Here is a 7,324-nt window from a genome sequence, read left to right on the forward strand (position 1 = left end):
ATACAACAACAACAACAAAACCAAGATAGTGGAAAGCAGCAGACAGTGAGAGCCCAGTGTGTGTGGTTTTCCACAAAGAAGCCAGGAACAAGGGCGTCCCAGACAGCCAGGCGGTGAGTTGGCCTAGGATGTAAGTGAGTGGCTGATACAGAATTAAAATAAGTTGTGAATCAAGAATACCCATGTGGACCACACACACCCAAAGATCCACAGCAGTAACTAGTGCTCTCCCGGAGGCCAGGCACGGTAGACCTGCAGACGAGCATCTCGTACAGAGGGAGGCCGGGAATGGACTTCCCTGCTAGTCTGCAAACTCTGGGGACAGAGAGGACACGGGGCTTTTCACATCTGTATTCCCCACTGCAGCAGCTGCCTGACACACACGAGACCCTCACTAAACAGTGGCAGATGAAAAGTAGTGTTCACGTCCTTGCTTTCTCTTCCGTACTTTCTCCTGGGTTCCTTGTCCTGAGTCCTTACAGGACCTACCTGTCTCTACCCACAATAGTAACTCACCGGCTGACCGCGGGCCATGTGCCAGCCCCCATCCATGGCCTCCAGGCATATTGACTCATGACACTGTCACACAACCCACACGACAGGTCAGTGTTGATTAGATGTTCTTCCTGCTAACAGATCTAGGCCACAAGAGTTAGGCGGTCCACTCAAGGTGACACAGCTGGGACACAGGAAGGCAGCAGCTTCTGAATGCAGACAGTTTGGCTCCAGAGACTCAGAACTCAGAACTTGTGGCCCACCTCTCAATAGACGCTACTGTGTAGCCTCCCAGGGTAAAGGGCCCTTTATCCTCAGTCTTTATCTCCCCTTTTATCTTTTCTTCAGCTCGGGATAGGGGAGGCATGTGTCTGAATGGAATGTGTGAAATGCAAGGGGAAAGATAGGTTAGCGAAAGGGCAGGCGACTCGTGTGTGTGTGTGTGTGTGTGTGTGTGTGTGTGTGTGTCTGTTTCTATGTATGTGCATATGTCTATGTGTGTCTATGTATATGTGTGTGTGTCTGTGTGTTTCTGTGTCTATGTGTTTATGTGTCTGTGTGCCTGAGTATATCTCTGTGTGTCTATGTGTGTGTGTGTGTGTGTCTGTTTCTATGTATGTGCATATGTCTATGTGTGTCTATGTATATGTGTGTGTGTCTGTGTGTTTCTGTGTCTATGTGTTTATGTGTCTGTGTGCCTGAGTATATCTCTGGGTGTCTATGTGTGTGTGTGTGTGTGTGTGTGTGTGTGTGTGTGTGTGTGTGTCTGTTTCTATGTATGTGCATATGTCTATGTGTGTCTATGTATATGTGTGTGTCTGTGTGTTTCTGTGTCTATGTGTTTATGTGTCTGTGTGTGCCTGAGTATATCTCTGTGTGTCTATATGTGTGTGTGTGTCTGTTTCTATTTATGTGCATATGTCTATGTGTGTCTATGTATATGTGTGTGTGTTTCTGTGTCTATGTGTTTATGTGTCTATGTGTGCCTGAGTATATCTCTGTGTGTCTATATGTGTGTGTGTGTGTGTCTGTGTGTCTGTGTGTGCGTGTCTGTATGTGTTTCTCTATTTGTGACTGTGACTGTGTATATGTGTGTTCTGTGTGTCTGAGTATGTGTGTGTGTGTCTGTGTGTTTCTGTATATGTGTGTCTATATGCATCTGAGTATGTCTGTGTGTCTGAGTATGCCTGAGTATGTCTGTGTGTCTGAGTATACCTGAGTATGTCTGTGTGTCTGTGTGTGTATGTGCATGTGTATGTGTATCTACATATGTCTGTATGTCTATGTCTGTGTGTGTCTGTATATATGCATATGTCTGTGTGTATCTGTGTTCGTGCATGTATGTGTGTGTGCATGTGTATGTGTGTAGCACAGGACGCAGCTATTTTTTAAAAAGGACTTCTCATGTGTATCCTTCTTGAGCCACGTGGACCTGAAACAGAGTGTTGAGCCATATTGTTATTTCTGCTTGTCAAGGCTCACGGTATACATGCTTTAGCACAGGCTAGAGCTGGGGAGATGGAGCATTCAATAGAGGACTTGCCTGCAAACAGGAAGCTCTATCTAGAAAATCTGCAAGTTCCAAGCCAGTGGAGGACCCTGCCTCGAACAAGATGGACAGTGGTTCTGAGGAACAGCATTGATGTTGACCTTTCACCTCCACACACATATGTAAACATACATCCAAACACACACACACACACACACACACACACACACACACTTTAAGACAGGTTTCATAAAGAATATAAGGTCTTGTATGTAACTTAAACATTTGTTTGGTTCCCCGTTTGGCGCTGAAATCCCAAGGTCTAAAAAGGCACCCACTCAGAGCTGAGTCTGAGGGATGGAATTCAATTTAATCCAACTCCTAGCCAGGCACTCAACAAGGTCCTTAAAAAGGGAAAGGTGGCATTAATCTAGTTCTTGTGTTGCTTTTTTGTGCCTTCCGTCCTTCTGTTACATAATGCCAGCCCCATTCAAATCAGAAACAATGCCTCACAATGGGCCGGGTGCCCAGTGACGGTGCCCAGTGACGTGGCGCACATTTGCTGCACACAGGCAACTATTGACAAATGCCACCGCTGCGCTTCAGGCTTTAATCATCAACGGAACCTGTGATTGCTTCATATGTCCTGCCCATGTGATAAGTACGTACAGATGGCAGGCCGCATCAGCAACGGAGAGCACGGAAATCTGCCTCTGTTCCTAGTCCTTCTTCTTGGAAGGCAAGTTCTTACAGTGTTTGGGGCAGAAAGTTCATATTCTGGCAAACACGTTTTTCTATAAGTGTACTCGTCAATAATGATCCTCCAAAGTTGAAAGGTCGCTGACTCTTTTCAAATATTAAAAAAATAATTTCCCCCAAGTACTATGTATTTAGCTCTGATGTAGAGGCAGTAAAGCTTTTGTGTTTCCGTCGCCATGCACCCGGTATGCCAACTATGCAGGTCACTGAAAAACAAACAAACAAAAGCCTGACAGGTCCCCCATCCCTAGGGAAGTTACAGTTTAAGGCGGGCGAGAATGACATAGGAAGAATCAGCAGTACACACTGTGCTTCCTAAAGTGACAGACTTAAGGAGAGATAAGGGTCCGTACTGCGCAGTGACCTCGGGATGCTTTTTCAAGGATCCAGAAAGACAGCTCAGCATGTGCTCCTTTTCCGGGGATCTGAGGTGGGTTCCCAGTGTCCATGTTAGACAGCTCACAGCCACCTGTGACTCCAGCTCCAGGAGTCTCTCCACCCGAACCTGAGCGCATGGCAAACATTCATACAGACACATAGGCACATAGGCATGCATAAAAATAAATCTTTTTAAAAATCAAACCTGATCCTGAAGGGCTGCTAAGGTTTGGGTGGAGGGAGTATTTGAAGGAAGTGTGGGTGGGGGAGGCATTCTGGAAATGGGTGGCAGGGGAATGGTGCTGGATGGAGTGTGAACTTTGGACCCAATACCTATGATATTACTCCGTTATGGAAGGATCTAGAGGAAATCGCCTCAGACTTGAGCCTTGATGATTACTACTACTCAGACATAGTTGGAAACCCCAAGATTCCAACCCATGTGAAAGGCCTCACTCTTCTGGAGCCAGTTGGCAAGACAGATCCACTTCAGTATGTATTAGAAGTATTGAGTACTACAGAGCACGCCTTTAATCCCAGTGCTCAGGAGACAGAGGTAGGCTAATCTCTATGGGTTCAAAGCCAGCTTGGTCTGTGGAGTCAGAGCCTGTCTTAAAACCCAAACCAAAGGTCTGCTTGAAGTAGAAAGTGAGAAGGGGCAAACAGAGTCAGGAAGGAAACGCTGTGGTCTTGACTTGCAGTATGATCCTGGAGAGACATAAATGTTCATTCACCACGAATAGAGCATCAACGACAGACCAAAGAAATGATGCCACCCAAGTCTACCTGAGACATTGAAGGGTGTGGTGCAGCAATTCTCAAGGGTCTCGTGATGCTCATAACATGATGGAAAAACAGACAGTCAAGCAGATGGATGCAAGGGAGCCCAAAGAAGAATGCGTGTTCACTGTGTGACACCCTGCTGTCGCTGATGCTAATGGATCCAGAGAATGAGAAGTCCTACGAGATAGAAACCCATCCCTCATTATTACCCAAGTCTTCCCTCAAGCCCCCACCTTTTCCCAGCTCTCAATGCCACCACACTTGGAACACAATCAATAGGAGCTTCAAAAGACACAAGGCACAGGATTATTCCAGAAACACAAGTCCCGTGTGGAATCTAGCAGGAGCAAGGAGAGAGATGGGATGAGAAGGTGAAGGACCAAATGCAGGTAACCAAAGATATGAAGGACAAAGGAAGGGAAGGAACACTAATGAACTGTCTCTCTGAGCACACTGTATGTACCAGCCAAAGTAAGTGTAAAATTTGCCCAGGTAGGAAGTAGATAGTCATGGTAATAGAACTAATCCAGAGGCCAGTACAAGTCCAGGCAATATCTGTGGACTACCAGCTATGTGCTACGGTTATGTTAGAAAAGACAGGCAGTAACAGACAGCCCACAGAAAGGGAGAAATCTGAATTACTTGGAGAGAACGCACATTCATTCAAGATTGCCTAGACTGACTCATTCAACATTCATTCATTCATTCTTCCTTTCTTTCTTATTTTCTTTTTTCTTTCTTTCTTTCTTCCTTCCTTTCTTTCTTTCTTTCTTTCTTTCTTTCTTTCATGTGCTCATCTATTCACAAAATCACCACTTCTAGTTGCCCTCAATTATACTGTTTCTCTCCATAAAGGATCACTCTGGTGCATCACGTAGACACGAGCAGGGCTCTTGGAGCTGTATTTCAAAAAGGCCCAGAGTAGATGCCATATGAACCAGATACTCTTATGATTCAGTTGAGTATCAGTTCAGCCGAGGCCAGGGCTAAGAGATAGCCAAATAGACAAGGTTGGGAGGGAGAAGAGTGTAGAAAAACCAAAGAATGAGATGTGCATGCACAAGGTCCCCAAATTTGGCGGCCACCGGGGACCTGGCCGGAACTTATGTGAGGACTTTTGTACTGGCAGGGAGCTAGAAACCGAAGTGCAGGCAGAGACTGAGTTGGTTTTCAGAGCATCCTCTATCCAGTCCTGGGGGGGGGGGTGGCATGCCATCCAGGAGAAGAGATTGTCCCTTTTGGAGACAAGCTGGACATCTGAAGTGGCTGAGATTCAGAACCTCGTGGGAGGAAATATGTAAATAAACTGCTGTGCTCTCTCCGGAAGTTGGCAGAGGAGAATTATTTCAAAACTGTAACGACACCTTCCGCCTGACCTCATCCAACACTTACTTGGGTGAGAGAGGTGAAATCAGTAAGAATTTTTAGACTGACTTGCCCCAAATTCTGTACTAGTTTGTCTTATTGTGTGCATGACATTTGGAAGATGATCCAACAGTTAAAACAACCATGAAGTCCATTGAGCCCAGGGTGCTCGGGGGAAGTCCTTATAAATGTCACGTCAGTGGCTTTATGGCATTAAGCTGTCCATGACGTCACAGTAGATGCCTAACTGTTCCAGAACATGAATAGCTGTCTCCATGGAAAGGCTGAATCAGACAGCAGCTCTACTCACTGCCCTCTCCCACTCAAACGTAAATCCCTAAATCCTAGGTTATTGTTGGAGACGGTGTCCACCACAGTGCCAGCCTTTGGTGCTTAACACAAATGCACAGTTCCATTAGCTAAGGGAGAAGGATGGTTGGAGCAATTTCCATTTTACCAAGTAGACAAAAGGCTTTCTAGGCAAGATAGGAGCAGAGTCTCTTTTCAAATGAGATGAGATGCTTCTGGGGGTGGGGTGGGAGTGACAGCCGCCTAATTAGACGTGACTTGAGGATCAAGATGAATCTCTGGACTTGTTTAATGGGAAAAGTGGAGTTGCTGGCTTCAGACATGGCTGGGTCTACAAACCACAGTGACATCCACAGGTCTACAGGCCATCATCCTGTTCACTTTTTATCTGTCTTTTTCTCCAGTCAAGTTATTTCCCCAGAAGCTCCAGAATTGTATCAGTCTCAGAGGCAACAATCCCCAGCTCAAAGAGAAGGCAAGTCCTCTTTCCCAGTTGCTCTACCTAAAGTTTCAGAACCACTCTGGTTAGCCCTGGTTGAGTGGTATGTATATTCCCAAATATAGACAATCTTTTGGCCAAAAGGATAGAAAAATTCTTCATCGCATGCCCAGTCTCTGGGGAGAGGTGAGGGATACTTTACTGATGAACTTGGACTAAGAATGAGAACGAGATACTTATAAATGAGAAATGGAAGGCAGACTGGTGAACGAGCAGATCTCTAGCTTAAATCCCCTCCACATGGAAATGAATGCTGTGGTTTAAAGTGAAATGTCCTCTGCAGGCTCCCGTACATATGGTTTCCAATGGGTGGAGCATTACTAGAAGAAGTAGGCCATTGGAGGATGGCCTTGAGCTTTATAGCTCAGACCAGTAACCTTCTGGTCTTTGCTTCTTGTTCCCAGAGATATGAGAAGATGTCAAGTGCAAAGTCCAACATAGTTTCTCCACCATGATAGACTCTGTCCCCTCAAAATGTGAGCACAGATAAATCCTTTCTCAATTTATTTTGTCTCAGCAACTAGAAAAGTAACTAAAGCAATGACCAAGCTCCTTGATGGTCTGGGCTCAGAATGCTGATATACAGCAGGGTTCCTAGCCTGGGAGGACTTAGGAGAGCTCCTCGGTTCTCACTGAATTTCTTTTTGTTTTTCTGGAAGACCAAGAAAAAATGGAATTTCCATCTGCAATGGCTGCACACCACACTTTCTGGAGCAGTGGAGTAGAACCGAGATGTTTGTGCCCTTTTCTCTGAGTTCCACACTCTACCACTTGCTTCACATATGGTCTTTGCACCAAGCTAATTTTCCTGAAATTCTGTATGTGAGACATAAATACAGTGTGCTTCCCAACTCTATGACTGGTAAGGCTCCGAATGCTTGGAATGGAAGGACTGGATGGTTTGTTATGGGAATAACTATATAATTTATATTTATATAAATTCTATAATTTACTAAGCCCCTCCTGTGGGCTGGCTAGTACATACATGTTCACATGACTCCTGTTTTAGTGTTGATGGAACCAAGTCCAGAAGAAACTAAGGAACCAGCCCCAGTCATCTTGCTGGCAAGAAGCAGAGCTAGGATTTGAACTCAGATCTTTATGGGTGTGGCTGTAGCCTCCCTGTCACAACTCCACTCACCCTGTCCAGTGTTGGTTAAAGCTCTTGAAGCTGCCCCTGCTTCCTGGAGCCACCAGTACCACGTTGGTCTGTGGTTTGCCCAAGAATGGCCTCTGCCTCCATGAAA

The 7,324-nt window shown here is 45.6% G+C and overlaps 1 long non-coding RNA gene across 1 annotated transcript; it reads left to right on the forward strand.

Annotated features, from left to right (window-relative positions):
* The first annotated feature begins 6,063 nt into the window (after positions 1-6,063).
* LOC134481840 (uncharacterized) lies at positions 6,064-6,933 on the forward strand. Its single transcript, XR_010057698.1, has 2 exons — positions 6,064-6,553; positions 6,737-6,933. It is a non-coding gene; the product is annotated as an uncharacterized LOC134481840 (long non-coding RNA).
* The last annotated feature ends 391 nt before the right edge of the window (positions 6,934-7,324 follow it).

The sequence above is a fragment of the Rattus norvegicus genome, chromosome 14 (genome assembly GCF_036323735.1).
Source record: "Rattus norvegicus strain BN/NHsdMcwi chromosome 14, GRCr8, whole genome shotgun sequence".
Lineage (NCBI taxonomy): Eukaryota > Metazoa > Chordata > Mammalia > Rodentia > Muridae > Rattus > Rattus norvegicus.